The sequence below is a fragment of the Dipodomys merriami genome, unplaced genomic scaffold, assembly GCF_024711535.1.
Source record: "Dipodomys merriami isolate MVZ:Mamm:240054 unplaced genomic scaffold, mDipMer1.0.p SCAF_22, whole genome shotgun sequence".
Taxonomy (NCBI): Eukaryota; Metazoa; Chordata; class Mammalia; order Rodentia; family Heteromyidae; genus Dipodomys; species Dipodomys merriami.
Window position 1 is genome coordinate 10,279,415 of NW_027203604.1, and position 18,539 is coordinate 10,297,953.

At 43.0% G+C, this 18,539-nt stretch overlaps 1 protein-coding gene and 1 pseudogene across 2 annotated transcripts in view; one reads left to right on the top strand and one right to left on the bottom strand.

The window, feature by feature from the left end:
* Ror2 (receptor tyrosine kinase like orphan receptor 2) overlaps positions 1–18,539 on the top strand; it is a 210,839-nt gene that overhangs the window by 102,236 nt on the left and 90,064 nt on the right. The window lies entirely within an intron of this gene.
* On the bottom strand, positions 6,178–7,218 carry LOC138834578 (large ribosomal subunit protein uL10 pseudogene; annotated as a pseudogene). The gene has a single exon (XR_011374206.1). The product of XR_011374206.1 is annotated as a large ribosomal subunit protein uL10 pseudogene (transcript).

The window sequence follows — 18,539 nt, forward strand, 5'->3', positions numbered from 1 at the left end:
GCTAGTCATTAACCTCTTTAATAATTTTGATTATTATCATGTTTACCTTTCTTACTCCCTGTTTGTAGCAAATGCTAACTGTTAGGAGTATAAAGGAGCTGGGTGCCAGTGGCTCATGCCTGTAATCTAGATACTCAGGAGGTTAAGAAACGAGGATCTGGGTTCAAAGCCAGCTCAAGCAAGAAAGTCTGTAAGATTCTTATCTTCAATTAACCACTAAAAAGCCAGAAGTGGAGAGCACCAGTCTTGAGTGGAAAAAGCTAAGAGAGACAGTATCTAGGCCTTGAGTTCATGCCCCAATAATGGCACAAAATAACAAGAAGAATATAGGGCAGTTGGGGCTGGGAAGGTGGCTCAGTGGTAGAGTGCTTGCTTTGCATGCGTGAGGCCCTGGGTTCAATTCCTTAGCACCACATAAGCAGAAAAAGCTGGAAGTGGTGCTGTGGCTCAAGTGGTAGAGTGCTAGCCTTGAGCTAAGAGCTGAGGGACAGCGCCCAGGCCCAGAGTTCAGGCCCACAAAACTGACACCCCCCACCCCCCCACACACACACAAAATAAAAGAACATAGGGCAATGACTGTGACGTCTGTGGAATAGGTTGACTGCTTGTTGGGCCCATCCCAGCCCCAAGTAGGTTCCACTTGGTGACCCAGCCTTTTGTGTAGGCCAGGTCTGAAAAATAGGGGCAGGTTGTTATAAAAGCTGGAGGGAAATTGTCACCCATGAAGATTTTTTTTTTCCCATGAGAAAGTGACTCCCAGAGGCAGTTTAGGTGGTGCATGGGTGTAGGGTATGCAGAAGTCTGTTTTTGTTCTGGGCCTGCCATGTGGAAGCCATGGGCTTTCAGTGAGCTGTGGAGCTCTGGCTCCCCTCATTCATAAAAGGACAAAACTAGAAAAATGAGGAAGAATGTGATCATGTTACCCTGGGCTGTTGGGTCATTTTAATGAGGTTACACAAGTGCAGCCAGTGGGTTTTACAGTAGACATATCTTTTCTAATTTCTATACGCTACCATGAAAGTACCATTATTTATTACCCAGGCCTGCCACCTCACCTTCAGGATGGCTGGACCCACTCAGGAGTGTTCATGAAAATCCTGGGCACTTTGGTGGGCAGCGGGTGTCTTAAATGTCGAGGACAGGCTGGCACATCTTGGCAGGTGCCATGGGGCCCCTCAGCCATCATGATGTGGGTGTGGCCAAATCACCAAAGCCATTTAAAAGAAACACAATTATGAATAAAGGAGAGTACACTTTTAGTATTGTGTCCAAAAGAGAAAGAGAAATTGCATTAAATAGATCATAATGTCCAGGTAGTCTGTGGCGTCCTCTGAGAAAACTGGTCCTGGCTTTTGCAGTGGTCCAAAGCCAACTTTCACAGGATAAACATACTTAACTACCATGCTCACAGACATCAACACACATTAATCAAAACACATCCACAACACACACTACACACTCACACTACTTTTATATACTACATACCCAGACATTCTTTGCATACATACCACACAGGACACATACATGTACAATATACTCACCACATATACACATTCACACCACATACCATACACACCACACACACATGGTACGTGTATACAAACCATCACATACCCAGTATACTGATCATATACACTACACACGTTATACACATTGCACCAGACTGATACTCTCCCACACCCACACTACACATTGATCTGGTACCACCGGATACCAGGAATCTGTTGTGAATACCATAGGAAATGATGATGATGTGTGTGGTGGTCCTAGGGCTTGAACTCAGGACCTGAATGCTGTCCCTTAGCTTTTTTGCTCAAGACCAGCACTCTAACACTTGAGCCACAGCTCCATTTTCAACTTTTTGGGGGAGTTTGTTGGAGAGAAGAGACACAGATTTTCCTATACAGGCTGGCCTCATAACTGTAGTCCTCAAATCTCAGCCTCCTGAGTAGCTAGGAGTACAAGCATCAGTACTCTGCTTTAGAAGAGGAGAGTGTTTTGATAAGGAAAATAAACCCAACATTACTCACCCCATCTCCCATGCCTGCCATCTTGTCTTCCTAGGACAACTACACATACCCAGGAATTTAAGAACTACCAATAGACAGCCACCAATGGCTCATTTCTGTAATTATACCTACTGGGAGATAGATCTGGATGATTGTGATTTGAGGCCAGCCCAAGTGAAAAGGTTCAGTAGATCTCCATCTCAGCCAATTATCCCAGCCTGTTATCCCAGTTTTAGGCCAGTCCAGGCAGAAAAGCTCCCGAGACAAAACTAAATATGGTGGCATGCACCTCTCTTCCTGGCTACAGCATGAAGTGTAAATAGGAGAATCATGATCCAGGCTTCCCTTGAAGAAAACTGAGATTCCCATCTCAAAAACAACAAAACAAAAAAGAGGTGAAAGCATGGGTCAGGAAGCAGTAGAGCATCTGTCTAGCAAACCCGGCCCTCAAAGCTCTAACCCTAGCACCACCCAAAAATAAAACACAAAACAGAAGATTACTACCAGTGTAACCCTGTCCTGCAGAGCCGTGAGTCTCCTGTCCTTATGAGGGATTTAATTGCTAAGGCTTCTTACTCCACATCCAAATGACCACCATGCAACAGGTCAGCAGCAGAGGGCCCTGCACCTTGTGCGGTGTGTGCACCCTGTACTTTATTGTAATGTCACTTTTGCCTCTTTGCCCAGGTTTTAGTTATTAGGGTTTGCTGTCCACCCACAAAATGAAGTTTGTCCAGTTTCCTTTTAGAGTTTATAAAGCAACCTTCACTGAAGTTTCTGCTGAAGCATTCATCTGCTGTATACTGAGAAATGCTTCTCTTGTTCTTTGTATTTAAGACTAATTCTGGCAGCCCTGGCTTTTATGAATGCTGGGTTTCACAGAATTCCTAACGTCTGTGAGGGCTAAATGCTTAGACACACATTGCCTGCTTTGCTTGTTTTAAAGGGACTGACAGGAGAGACAGCATTTTTAGGCTGTAGTGGAGTCTGCTGACTATGCTTTGGGGTCCCTGTCCCCAGGAGTATGGTCCTTCCCTTCTGGAGAGAACTGAAGCCTGCTGGTGCATAGGGGTGTTTGTGTGGCAGGTGGAAGTTTGGTTCTGTCCTGCCCTGTTTCGAGGCACAAAAGAGGACTACAGCTGTGGCTTATGGACAAGGCTTGTCCAGCATGCCTGAGGCTCTGGGCTCCACCTCCAGCACTATAAAATAAATGAAAGAGAAGCAGAGTCCTGAGTGGCAAGGCTCTTTGTTTGGATCTTAGTGTTTCTGTGTCTCTCTTGTGCTTGTCTAAGAGTCACGGAGATTTTGCAGATGGGCTGGGAGCAGAGGAATGCTGTAGCTCACTTCTTCACATCCGGGACAAAGATGGCCTTGTAGGACTGCAGCCTGAGGGTTGCAGGTCAGAGCTGGTGCTGGCCTTGGCCTGGCCTCTCAGCCTTTAGGATAACCCAGTCTCAAACAAACCTGGTGGTTCGGATGTCTTGCTGGGTTTTGTTTTGTGTCAGTTCTGGAGTTCAAACTCAGGGCCAAGGGGCTATCCCTTAGTTTTTTCTGCTTGAAATTGGTATTCTACCACTTGAGCACCTACCTCCACTTTTGGCTTTCTTTCTTTTCTTTCTTTTCTTTTCTTTCTTTCTTTCTTTCTTTCTTTCTTTCTTTCTTTCTTTCTTTCTTTCTTTCTTTCTTTCTTTCTTTCTTTCTTTCTTTCTCTCTCTCTCTCTTTCCTCCTTCCTTCCTTCCTTCCTTCCTTCCTTCCTTCCTTCCTTCCTTCCTTCCTTCCTTCCTTCCTCCCCTCCCCTCTTCCTCCCTCCCTCCCTCCCTCCCTCCCTCCCTCCCTCCCTCCCTCCCCCTCCCCCTCCTCTTCCTCCTCCTCCTCCTCCTATGGTTAATCAAAGATAAGAATCTCACAGACTTTAATACCTGGGCTGGCTTTGGACCATGATCCTCAAATTTCAGCCTCCTGAGTAGCTAGGATTACAGGCACAAGTCACTGGTCCCTAGTTCTGCAATGTTATTTTTGATTGTGTGTGTGTGTGTGTGTGTGTGTGTGTGTGTGTGTGTGTGTGTGTAAGTTGTAATAAATACATCCTTCAGAATCCAAAGCAGGAAACTGTCCCATAGGTATGCCAAGTTAAGGAATATGGCCATGATTTTAACTGCCTAATAAACTATAAATCCCCAAATAGACTCCTGGAACAAGGCAGTAAAAGTTAGACATCAACATGCAAAAATGAAACCAGTTTTGTGAGGGTAGAGGGAAAATGTGTGTAATTTCTCTTTTTTAACTAAAAATATGTATTTAAAGTGGCAGTTTGACAATGAAAACTATAATTTTTCTTTTATATGTTCCAGTTAGAACTTGTGGACACGTGGCATGTTCATTGATATCTATTAGTCTTTTACTTTTCCCTTGGAATTGAAACGCAAAGTCTGGGGAAAATTAAGAGAAACTACCATAGTGATTAAAATATACTCTATTCTTACCTACTAAATGTGTGTTAATTTATTTAAGGAACCCCCCTTCCCCATGCCTTAAGATACAGTTTTGGTGTACAACTGGAATTTTTCTTCTTTTTCTAAAACACTTTAAATATCTTGAAAATGAGACAACTGGGAAATGGAAAATTTATGAGATGTGGTTTTGAGAATAAAAGCCAACCTTGTAATTGACTCACCCCTCCCCCAACCCTTTAAAATCTCTTACTGCAAAGAGATGGGGTTGTTTTCATATAGGAACCCCCCTTCTGTTGTAAACAGTGACGTTTCTGCTTATGATATTTGCAGATTTAATTTATTGTTATAATTTTTGTTATTACCATGTGATCTTTTACATGGATTTTTTGTTTGTTTTGTTGTCAGTTGTGGGGCTTGAACTCTGGGCCTGGGCTCTGTCCCTGAGTTCTTCAGCTCAAGGTGAGCACTCTACCACTTGAGCCACAGTGCCACTTCCTGTTTTCTGGTGATTAATTGGAGATGAGAGTCTCATGAATTTTCCTGCACAGGTTGGCTTTGAACCATGATCCTCAGATCTCAGTCTCCTTAGTAGCTAGGATTGCTGGGGTGAGCTATTGGTGCCCATCTTTTACCTGGATTTTTAAGACCAAGAAACGATGTAGAAATGCTTTTTTGTCTTAAAATTTTTTGTGTGTGATAGGTTTTGTCTTTTGTTGTTGTTTAGTTTTTTGTTTGTTTTGCTTTTTTTGTGTTGGTACTAAACTCAGGGCCTTGTGCTTTTGCTTGGCTTTTTTATTTTGCTCAAGGCTGCCAGTTGACCACTTGAGCCACACTTCCACTTTTTTGCTGATTATTTGGAGATTAACTCTCTAATTGTTTACTCAGGATGGCTTTGAACCTTGCTTCTCAGATCTCAGCCTTCTGAAGAGCTAAGGATTACAAGTGTGAGCCACCAGCACCCAGCTTGATACTGTATATGAACTTGGAGCTTTGCTATATAGTTGCTTGACTGCTTGAGCTCTTTCTATCCTTGTTATTTTTGAAATAGAATATTGCTTTTCCTCCCAGGCTGCCCTGGATCACAATCCTCTTATAGATACTTTCTGACAAAGTGTGATTTACATCACCATGCCCAGCTACTAGTTGAAATTGGATCCCACGTCTGAGCTGGCCTTAAACCTTGATCCTCCTTATCTCTGACTATTGTGTAAAGTAACTAAGATGATACCTGTGATCCACTGGCACCTGGCCAGGCTGTAATCTTTAAGGTAAGATTTAGTAATGTATATATAAAGAAAAGAGTTGCAATATACATAAATCAATAAATGTAATATGAGTCACATGACTCTTGTGAAAAAGCCTTTGACAAAATGCAACATCCACTTATGATAAAAGCTCTGGAGAAGCTAGGAGTAAAAGGAATATACTTCAACAGAATCAAGGCTATCTATGACAGACAAACAGTCAACATCATACTAAATGGTGAAAAACTGAAGCCATTTCCTCTAAAATCAGAAGCAAGACAAGGATGTCCACTTGTCTACTTCTCTTCAGTATAATAATGAAATTCCTAGCCAGAGCAGTAAGACAAGAGAAAAAGATAAAAGGGATCTAAAGAAATAAAGCTATCCTTATTTGCAGATAACATCTTTTTTAAAAATAATTTAAAATATTTTTTTAAAATAATTTTTTAACATAATTTTTTTAAATTTTGTTTTGCAAATAAATCTGAGTTGACTGCTTCTGGGAAATTAGTCAAAAAGACCAAATCCCATATCTTCATCTGATTCCTCGACTCTTCCTTGGCTTTAGCCTTGGCTGGGGCTCCAGCAGCAGCAGGAGCAGCAGTGGTGGTGGCAGCCACAGGAGCAGCAGCCACAAAGGCAGATGGATCAGCCAAGAAGGCCTTGACCTTTCCAGCAAGCGGGAAAATGTAGTCAGTCTCCACAGACAAAGCCAGGATCTGCTTGTACCCATTGATGGTAGAATGAGGCACAGAGGCCACAGTTGGGTAACCAATCTGCAGACAGACACTGCGCACACCCTCCAGGAAGCAAGAATGCAGAGCATCCTCAGTGATGTCAAGCACTTCGGGGTTGTAGATGCCGCCATTGTCAAACACCTGCTGGATGATCAGCCCAAAGGAGAAGGGAGAGATGTTCAGCATGTTCAGCAGTGTGGCTTCATTGGCTCCCACTTTGTCTCCCATCTTTATCAGCTGCACATCACTCAGAATTTCAATGGTGCCCCTGTAGATCTTGGTGGTGATGCCCAGAGCCTGGAAGAAGGAAGTCTTCTCGGGCCCCAGACCAGTGTTTTGAGCTGGCACAGTGACTTCACATGGGGCAATGGCACTAGTACGAGCAGCAGCAGGTACTTTATTGGCCAGCAGCATGTCTCTGATCTCAGTAAGGTCCTCCTTGGTGAACACAAAGCCCACATTCCCATGGATATGAGGCAGCAGTTTCTCCAGAGCTGGGTTGTTTTCCAGGTGCCCTCGGATGGCCTTGCGCATCATGGTGTTCTTGCCCATCAGCACCACAGCCTTCCCTCAGAGGGACATGTGGATCTGCTGCATCTGCTTGGATCCCACATTGTCTGCTCCCACAATGAAGCATTTTGGATAATCATCCAGAAGTTGGATGATCTTAAGGAAGTAGTTGGACTTCCAGGTCTCCCTGTCTTCCCTGGGCATCACGACGGTGTGTCAAGGATTGCCACGTAGGGTTTAAAGACGAGGTCACTCTCACGAGGACGCCTGGTGAAAGAAGCCATATAACATAATTCTATACCTAAGAACCCTAGAGGCTCTACCTCCAAGCTTCTAGAGCTGATTAATAAGTGGCAAAGTAGTAGGATACAAACTTAACCCACAAAAATCAGTAGCTTTTCTGTTTACCAACAATGAGCAGAAAGAGAAATCAAGAAAACAATTCCATCTATAATAGCCTCAAAAAAAAGTAGGAGCTGTGCACTGGCAGCTCAGGCCTATGATCCTAGCTACTTAGGAGGCTGAGATCTGAGAATTAGAGTTCAAAACCAGTCTGGGCAGGAAAATCGGTGACACCCTTATCTCCAATTAACCACTAAAAAACTGAAGTGGCACTATGGCTCAAAGTGGTAGAGTACTAGCCTTGAGCAAAAGAGCTCAGGGACAGCACCCAGGCCATGAATTCAAGACCCACAACCAACCCTCTCCTGCCTTGCCCCCTTCCACCTCTCCCCTGGGCAAAGTAGGAATAAACTTGACTAAGGACATGAAGGATCTTATAGGGAAAAGAATAAAACTCTGAAGAAAGAAATTAAAGGAGATATCAGGAAATGGAAAGACCTCTTAGGTTTATGGATTGGCAGAATTAATATAATGAAAATGTCCATATTGCCAAAGGTAATCTACAAAATCATTGTAATACCCATCATGTGTCATTTTTCAACAAGATAGATAAAATAATCCAAATATTCATGGGGAATCATAAAAGACCTTGAATAACCAAAGAAATTGTGGGCAAAAAAAGCAATGCAGAGGTATCACAATATCACAATTCCATACCTCAAACTTGAACTACAGAACTATAATAACAAAAACAGCTTGGTACTGGTATAAAAATGGGCTCAAAGACCAGTGGAAATAGCTGGAAGACCCAGAAATAAATCTAGATATTTGCAGTCATTTGATAAAGGAGCTAAAAATATATGTTGGAAAAGTGGCAACTTCTCCAGCAAATGGTTTTGGGAAAATTGGTCATCCATATGTAGAAGACTGAAATTGGATCCCTGTCTGTCATATTGCACTAATTAATATCAACTCAAAATGGGTCAAATACCTCAGCATCAGACCTGAAACTTTGAAACTATTACAGGAAGGAAATAGGACAAACATTAGAACTTACTGGCATAAGCAAGAACTTTGTGAGTAGACTTCCAGGGTCTCAGCAAGCAAGAGACTCAACAAATGGGATTGCATCAAGCAAAAAGATTTTGCATAGCAAAGGATGTAGTTACTAAACTAAAAAAGACCGTCTGCAGATTGAGAGATCTTTATCAGCTATACTTCTGACAAGGGCCTAATATCTAGAATGTACAAGAAGCTCAAGAAAGAAGCTAACTGCCCTCCCCCCCAAGAAAACAATAAAACAATCAATAGAAAACCCACGGATTGGGAGAAGATCTTTACTAGCCATACAACGGACAAGGGTCTCATATCTAAAATATACTTGGAACTCAAAAAATTAAACCCCCCAACAACAAATCCTCAAAGAAACAACTGCCCAATAAATAAGTGGGCGAAAGACTTAAAGAGAAACTTCTCTGAAGAAGAAAGAAGGATGGCCAATAGACACATGAAGAAATGTTCAACATCCCTAGCCATAAAAGAAATGCAAATCAAAACAACATTGAGATATCACCTCATTCCAGTTAGAATGGCAAAAATCAAGAACTCTAATAACAACAGATGCTGGAGGGGATGTGGACAGAAAGGAACCTTACTTCATTGTTGGTGGGAATGTAAACTTGTTCAACCACTTTGGAAAGCAGTATGGAGGTTCCTCAAAAGACTTCACATAGAACTCCCCTATGACCCAGCAATCCCACTTTTGGGCATTTACCCAAATGTTTACAAACAAGACCACATTAAAGCTACCAGCACAACTATGTTTATTGCAGCATTATTTACCATAGCTAAGATATGGAACCAACCCAGATGCCCCTCAGTAGATGAATGGATCAAGAAAATGTGGTATATATACACAATGGAATTCTATGCCTCCATCAGAAAGAATGGCATTGCCCCATTTGTTAAGAAATGGAAAAACTTGGAAAAAATTATATTAAGTGAAGTAAGCCAGGCCCAAAGAAACATAGGTCCCATGGTTTCCTTTATTTGTAATATCTAGTAGATGTATGAGTCAAGCGGAAAAGGTCAGATAATGAGATGTCAGGAAAATGAACCCTTAGATGTGTATTTTAATGTTTTTTTCTTTCATGCATGTGTTTCTAACGCATTTATAAGATTATCTCTTTGTTGCTTTGTATGTCCCTCCCCCACAGTATAACCCCTGCTTTCACTATATTTGATGTCAGTATAACTAGTGGAGGAGATGGGGAAAAACCAGTTGTTTAAGGATACAGGTGGACCTGTTGCAACAATGAGAAGCACAAGTTGTCATGTCCAAAACGAGCTTTACAAGTCGGTGCGGTGGGGGGTGGGGTGGGGGGGAGGGGGGGGAAGGAATAGGATTGGGATGGGGGGAAGGGGGGAGGCTGGGAAGGGATGTGAAGGGTAAACAAAGGAGGAGGCTACAATGCTTGGTAAGAAATGTACGCATTATCCTGCCCATGTAATTGTAACTCCTCTGTACAGTATGTTCACAAATAAAATTAAATTAAAAAAAAGAAAACAATAAAACAATAAATGGGGAAACGAGCAAAATAAAGACTTTTCAGAAGTAAGAATGGCCAATAAACACATGAGGAAATACTCTACTTTCCTAGCCATAAAGGAAATGCAAATCAAAACAACATTGAAATCCCATCACAACCAGTAAGATTAGCCATTATTATGAATACAAACAATATCAAATGCTGGCCGGGGTATAGGGGATAGGGAATCCTATTGTACTCTTAGTGAGAATGTAAATTAGTGCAACCATTTTGGAAGATAGTTTGGAGATTCCTCAGAAAATTAAACATAGAACTATCCTAGGATCCAGCAATAACCATTCCTGGGCATTTATCTAGAGTATTACAAGTCAAGATCTGATAAAGACATCTGTGTTCTTTGCTGAACTATTTACAATAGACAAGGTATGGAAATAGCCCAGATGCCCTACAATGGATGAGTAGTAGATCAAGCAGATGTGCTATATATAAACAATGTAATTTTACTCATCCACAGAAAGAAAAACATTATGTCATTTGCAGAGAAATAGACAGCCTTAGAAAAAAATTATGTGTTTAGTAAGTCAGGCTCAGAAAGACAAATAGCACTTTTTTTCATATGTGGAAGCTAGATCTAAAATACATACCTACCTACATACATACAAGACAACATATACAGGATTTTATACATATACAAACAAACTGACTAAAGGATAGCATACTTAGGGGAGAAGTACAATGGTGTAATTCATTTTGTTAAACATAACAAAATAAATACCAGGAAGTAAGACATGTTCAGGGGTAAGGGCAACGTGGTGGGGGATAGCACAGGAAGTGAAGAGGGAAGGGCAGGCAAATGCAGTCATTATGTTCCGTGTACATTATATAAAAATTGAACTATGTTACTTGAGGGTAAGGATGGGAGGGGACATGAGGGAGAAATGGAAGGGTGACATTCATCAAGATGCATTGTACTTATCACCTAACTTACAGAATTGAAACCTCTTTGTTCACCTACTTAATAATAAAAAAGAAGAATGTAGCAAGCTCCCAGTAGTCTTCAAACAGCATGGTCAGAACTCATATCAGCCTGTGTAATCCCCAGAGCCTGGATGAGGTAGGGTGACAGTCAGTAGCATGTCCATGTAGTAGTGCTCCTTGTAAACACCCATGAACTTCAGCCTTGATTAGCAAATGAGGTTTCTTTTTACAACAGTCCAAACAAATACACTTCAGTTTCAAGAAGTATTATAGGCCAGGCCCTCTACCAACAAAGAAGGAGATTGCACAAAGGCTTGCTAGGATTCTTCCTTCTTCCTTCTTCCCTCTTCTGTCATCTTCTTCCTCCACTATTTCTTCTTCCTAGTGTCAGTCCCGGGGCTTGAACTCAGAGCCTAGGTGCTGTTCCTTAGCTTTTTTGCTCAAGGATAGTGCTTTACCACTTGTGCTACTGCTCCATTTCCAGCTTTTTGATAGTTAACTGAAAATAAGAATCTTATGGATTTTCCTCCCCCAGGCAGCTTTGAATCTCAATCCTTAAATCTCAGCCACTGGAGAAGCTAAGATTACAGGATTACAGGTATGAGCCACTGGTTCAACTTGTGAACCAAACACACACACACACACACACACACACACACACACACACACACACCATGACTGAGTGCAACACACACACATGCACACGCACACGCACACGCACACATACACCATGCCTGAGTGCAACACACACACACGCACACGCACACGCACATGCACACATACACCATGCCTGGGTGCTATCCCTGTGCTTTCTACTCAAGGATAGTGCTCTACTACTTGAGCCACAGCTTCACTTCTGGTATATTGCTAGTTAGTTGAAGATAACAGTCACATAGACTTTTCTGCCTAAGTTGCTTTGGACGACAATCCTCAGATCTCAACCTCCCGAGTGAGTAAGATTACAAGCATGAGCCACTGGTGCCTGGCTGTTATAAAGCAGTGGAAACTGAACATTGTTGCTCAGGGTGCCTGGTAGGAAGCAAAAGTAAATAGATAAAAAAGAGGGATGATCAGAAATGCAACTTTTGGTGTTGACAAGCTAAGTGGATACTTTTGGAGGAGAAGAGGAACAGGTAAAGGAAGTGACCTCTTGAGAAAGAGGTCTTATGGGATTCCTCTCCTATGTTGGGAGGGGGTGTGCACCGCCCTTGTGATTCTTTAGCTCCTTATACTGAGGACATGTTCCTGGTAGGGGATGAATCAGGGAGAACTGTGTTCCAAGATGTAGCTGGAAGCATATTGTGCCCTCCGTCCTCTGGGGGCTCTGAATGAGTGTGTTTGGGGCCTGGGAGGGTGTGTAGATGGGAGAGCGATGGAGCTTATCAGCCACTGCTCTCATCCTGAGGAAATTCCAGGTTGTCTTAAAGAAGCCACTGACATTGCTTTAGGATAGATGGAGGAGGAATGTTTTGGGGGTAGCGGTAGATTTGGAGAGCGAGGAACATCTTTGAATTAACCAACAGCTCTGCTGGGAACTTATGGGAGCCTGGTCTTTGGATTGTTGGGGAGCAAGACTTCCATTTTTGTCTCTTTCCATAGGACCCCAGGGACTGTGAGATTGTAGGGTTCTCTTTGGTCATCCTCAGTTCCCGCACCATGGTGTTGTGTTATGTTGTGGGATGCAAGTTCACTGGCCTTAGTCCCTTCTTCCCTGCCCCCCCATCTTATAGTGACATTTGTGCCCAGAGACATAAGGCTGGACACTTTCCTGGACCAGACTGGGAAAGCAATCATTTCCTGGAAGAGACCTCGATTGAGTTGTAAAATGTTCTCCCTTGAACAGAGCCCATGCTATCAAGTTTTATTGGTGCTCTGTTTATCTGGAGCCCTTGGGAATCTGCAGCCAGCTCACTTGCAAATGGGCCTTTTCAGTGGATTGTATATATACAGTGGACTATGTTTTCAGGACCTATGGAAGTTTAAAATTACAAGTGCATCAGGTGCCAGTTCATGCTTGGAAATCCTAACTGTTCAGGCAGCTGAGATGTGAAGATCAAAATTCAAAGCCAGAGATGAAAAGTCTCCAGTTAATCAGCAAAAAGCCAGAAGTAGAGCTGTGGCTTGAGTGGTAGAGGGACAGCCTTGAGTGGAAAAACGAAGGGGCAGCAGCCAGGCCCCTGTTCAAGCCCTAATTCTGTCAGAAAATAAGTAAATAAAATTGCATGTGCTTTTCTTGAGGCCCCATGCTAAAATTTCATGTGCTTTCCTTGGGGATTCACATTCTCAGAAGATCTTGGAAATTGATCACACAAAGGTTTTTCCTGTGGGATGGTAGTATGTGATTGCAAGGTAGAGCTCTGTTTGGGTTGATGGTGACCGTGGGACAGAGCATGTGTCCCTGTTGTCCACTCTCAGGCTCAGACTGTGTCTTTCCTGTCTCAGATGGAGTTTGAGGTAAAGAGAATTCAGATGGGCTTGTGCCAGGCTGAGTTAAGGACTGACACTTGCTCTGTCACTTGTTGAAGAAAAGAAGCCACAAAACACAATTGTTGGCCAGGTCCCAGTGGTTCACACCTGTAATTCTAGCTACTCAGGAGGCTAAGGTCTGAGAATCTTAGTTCAAAGCCAGACTGGGCTTTTAGCTCTAACCAGCAAAAAGCTGTTGCACAAGTGGTAGACTAACAGCCTTGAGTGAGGGTAGGAGGCCCTGAGTTCAGGCCCCAGTACCAGCACCAAAAACAACAATGACAACAAACCCTCAACTCATTGTCCTAGCTAGGCTGGCTTTAAGAATAAGCAACTGTCACCTGGTTGTAGGTGGTAGGGTTGAATGATGGGATGTTGACCTTTAAGGTGACTGTGGAGCCAAGAAATGAGGAGAGGGAGCACAGTGCTTGGGCTCCATATGGCTTCACCCAAAAGTGGATTCCCAGGAGATACTGAGAGGAATGCCCTCTTTGAGCTTCTGTACCCCATGCTCCTTGTCTTAACCCTGGATCCTCCTCCATATGTCCTTTGCATTCATCCGAGGGAACTGAAGCATGGATACACTTTGAACCCCGGTCAGCCTCATTCTGCACTGAACTTTCCTTGGACCTTCTCTGACCTCAGCTGGTGTTTCTGATGCTTGGGGTTAGAAATCACTTGCCTGCCTGTGCTTTGGATTTTCTCAAAGAGTTGGACTGGGGTAAAGCTCTGTGTGTGTGTGTGTGTGTATGCACATGTGCGTGTGTGCTTGTACTTGTGTATGTGTCCTGGTACTGGGATGAACATTGTCCCTTGGCTTTTTTGCTTAAGGTTGGTGCTCTACCACTTGAGCCACAGCTCTACTTTTGTTTTTTGCTGGTAAATTGGAAATAGTAGCTAGGATTATAGGCACAAACCACCAGTGCCCAGTGTCAAGCTACTTTAAACACATAATGAGGGGCATCTGTCTAGCTTGGATCAAGCTGACCCTCCAGCAAGGCTGGATCAGGACTCTGGCTGTCTTCCTGTAATAGAGGAAACTTTGCCTGAATAGTCAAGATGACTCAGTTCTGTGTGTTGGGTCCTCAGGACACCAGGCTGTGCAGAGCTGTTGAAGGGAAAGCTGGAGGGAGAACAGGAGGAGAACAAGGGATCGGCTTATTCAGGTCTGCAATCTGTCGAGGAGAGTTACAGAGAGATGTGTGTAGACTAGTTGTGTCCATGTAAAGAAACTCAGATAAAAGAACTCAAGCTTCTGAATTCCTTTACATGGAGTTATACAAGAATGAGCTACAGACTTTGGGCCTGGGCACCTGGAAGCATGTGGCTGCCATTCATTAGGAGGGCCATTTAGTGGGTTGGGTCAGAACTTAGAGCATCAATGTGAGCACCATGCACTCTGCATGCCACATAGACACCCAGCTGGAGTGGCTGGGAAAGGAGAAGCATGTAGATCAAGGCATTGCTGGGTATAGAAGCCTGATGTGGATGGATGGTTGGGCTGGGTGACAGCATGGGTTCTCTCCATCTTTTGAAAACAGCACTCACGAGTCTTGTCTGTCAGCCCATCAGCCCCTTCCTCTAATAGGCTGTTGCATGTCTAGACAGAGTGCACACTGAGCCTGTGAACCTGGTTTCCTCTTATTTGTCTTGTTATGCTTTGTACCAATACGGAGGCTTGAACTAAGGGCCTGGGTGCTGTACCTTAATTTTTTTCTACTCAAGGCTGGCACTCTGTGACTTGAGCCATACCTCCATTTCTGGCTTTTTAATGGTTAATTAGAGATAAGAAATAGTGCTGGGCACTGGTGGCTCATGCCTGTAAACCTAGTTACTCAGGAGGCTGAGATCTGCTGGTCGGGGTTCAAAGTCAGCCTGGGCAGGAAAGTCCGTGAGACTCTTCTCTCCAAATAACAATCAGAAAACTGGAAGTGGCGCTCTTGCTCAAAGTGGCAGAGCACTAAACCTGAGAAAAATAGCTAAGGGGCAGTACCTAGGCCCTGAGTTCAAGCCCCATGACCACCCTCACTCCCCTTGGACACACACACACACACACACACACACACACACACACACACACACACACACACACACACACACACACACACACACACACACACACACACACAGAGGAAAGTCTCCTGGTCTTTCCTGCCTAGGTTAGCTTTGAACCTTCATCCTCATATCTCAGTCTCCTGAGTAGCCAGAATTACAATGGTGTGCCACTGGACACTTGGGAGGTAGAGGCAGGAGTTTGAGATTAGCTTGAGAAAAATTAGTCAGACTTTAATTAAAAAACAAAATAAAGCTGGTCACCAGTGTCTCAATACCTGTTATCCTAGCTACTCTAGAGGCTGAGATGTCAGAACTGGTTTTTGAAGTGGGATTGCGAAAGAAAGACTTTGAGATTCTTATCTTCCAAGTAGCCACCAAAGAGCTAGAAGTGGAGGTGTGGCTTAAGTGGTAGAGCACCAGCCTTAAGGGAAAAAGCTAAGGACCATGCTTAGGCCCTGAATCATATTCAAGCCCCAGTATGGATGATGGATGGAGACACACACACACACACACACGCACACACACACACACACACACACACACACACACACACACACACATTAGGCCCTGCAAGCCCCAGTATGGATGATGGATGGAGACACACACACACACACACACACACACACACACACACACACACACACACACACACACACACACATTAGGCCCTGAATCGTATTCAAGCCCCAATATGGATGATGGATGGAGACACACACACACACACACACATTAGGCCCTGAATCATATTCAAGCCCCAGTATGGATGATGGATGGAGACACACACACACACACACACACACACACACACACACACACACCACACACACACACACACACACACACACACACACACACACACCTACCTCAAACAAAATCCAAGAGCTGGAAGGCAATATTGTATAGTTCATTTTTCAAGACTCTGGGTTTGATATTCACTATTGGAGAGAAAAAAAATGGAAGAGGAGGACAAAATGAAAATGGTTTATTTGGTTCATAGTACTGGTGGCTGGGAAATCTATGATGGGTGACCACATCTGGTTTTCATACTGCTTCAACAATGGCAGGAAGCCTAAGGGCAAGTAGATACCTGCAGTATAGGTTGTCTGTGTTACAATGTAACTAAGCTGCTCCCAGGAGAGCCAGAACTCAGGAGAAAAAGATATTCATCTATTCATGAGTGCTCTGCCTCCATGATCCAAACACTTCCCTTAAAACCCAGTTCCCAACACTGGGACCAAGCCTAACTTGAGTTTTAAGAAGGCCACAACCCTAGGCAAGTCCCATCAGGAAGGTTGAAGGTGGTGGGGAAAGGTGGGATGGAACTCTGGCTCATGCATTGAGGCAAATGTCCAAATGTGGATTCTTCTCCCTGGGAAAGACTATGCTATGCCTCTGAAGTCTTTCTTCTGAACAAGCCATCAGATCACTTTGGATAGTCTTTCCTACTAAAAGTCACTGGAGGAAGACTTTCAATTATATCACAGGGCATGCCAAAGGATACTAGATCTCTTTGACTTAAGACTGGGCTATGGACCATGAGAGAGGGTATCTAACCAGCTTTTCTCTTGTCTGAGTGATTCTACAAATGGGCCCTAGTATCCAACAGATGGTATAATAATAATAATAATAATAATAATAATAATAATAATAATAATAATAATAATAATAATAATAATCTGTGTATTGGGCAACAGTAGTTCACACTCATAATCCTAGCTTCTAAGGAGGCTAAGATCTGAGAGTCACAGTTTGAAGCTAGCCTAGCCAGAAAAGTCCATGAGATTCTTTTTTTTATTTTTATTTTTTATTGTGAAAATACTGTACAGAGGGGTTACAATTACATGGGCAAGATAATGAGTACATTTCTTATCAAGCATTGTAGCCTCCTCCTTTGTTTCCCCTTCCCATCCCTTCCCATCCTCCCCTGCCCCCCACCCAATCCTTCACGCTACCACCCCCCCCCCCCCCCCGCACCAAAGTTGTAAAGTTCATTTTTTGACATAATGACTTGTACATCTCATTGTTGCAATGGGTCCACCTGTATCCTTAAAGGACTTATTTTTCCCCTTCTCCTCCATAGATTATACCGACATCAAATATAGTGAAAGCAGGGATATACTGTGGGGGAGGGACATACAAAGCAACAAAGAAATAATCTTATAGATGCGTTAGAAACAAATGCATGAAAGAAAAAAAACATTTAAATACATATCTTAGGGTTCATTTTCCTAACATCACATTATCTGACCTTTTCTGCTTGACTCATACATATACTAGATATTGCAAGTAAGGGAAACCATGGGACCTATGTTTCTTTGGGCTTGGCTTACTTCACTTAATATAATTTTTCCCAAGCCTTTCCATTTCCTAACAAATGGGGCAATGTCATTCTTTCTGATGGAGGCATAGAATTCCATTGTGTATATATACCACATTTTCTTGATCCATTCATCTACTGAGGGGCATCTGGGTTGGTTCCATATCTTAGCTATGGTAAATAATGCTGCAATAAACATAGTTGTGCTGGTAGCTTTAATGTGGTCTTGTTTGTAAACATTTGGGTAAATGCCCAAAAGTGGGATTGCTGGATCATAGGGGAGCTCTATGTGGAGTCTTTTGAGGAACCTCCATACTGCTTTACAAAGTGGTTGAACAAGTTTACATTCCCACCAACAATGCAGTAAGGTTCCCTTCAGTCCACATCCCCTCCAGCATCTGTTGTTATTAGAGTTCTTGATTTTAGCCATTCTAACTGGGGTGAGTTGGTATCTCAATGCTGTTTTGATTTGCATTTATTTTATGGCTAGGAAGGTTGAGCATTTCTTCATGTGTCTATTGGCCATCCTTCTTTCTTCTTCAGAGAAGTTTCTCTTTAAGTCTTTCGCCCACTTATTTATTGGGCAGTTGTTTCTTTGAGGATTTGTTATTGGGGGGATTTAATTTTTTGAGTTCCAGGTATATTTTAGATATGAGACCCTTGTCCGTTGTATGGCTAGTGAAGATCTTCTCCCAATCTATTGAACTTGCTAGCTATGTTCTTTGCCATGCAGAAGCTCTGCAATTTCATGCAATCCCATTTGTCCAACCTTTCTTTGATTTGTTGTGTTTCTGTATCTCTATTAAGAAAATTTCGGCCTGCGCCAAGGAGACCTAGGGTTATCTCTAGTTAACTAGCTAAAAGCCAGAAAATTGAGG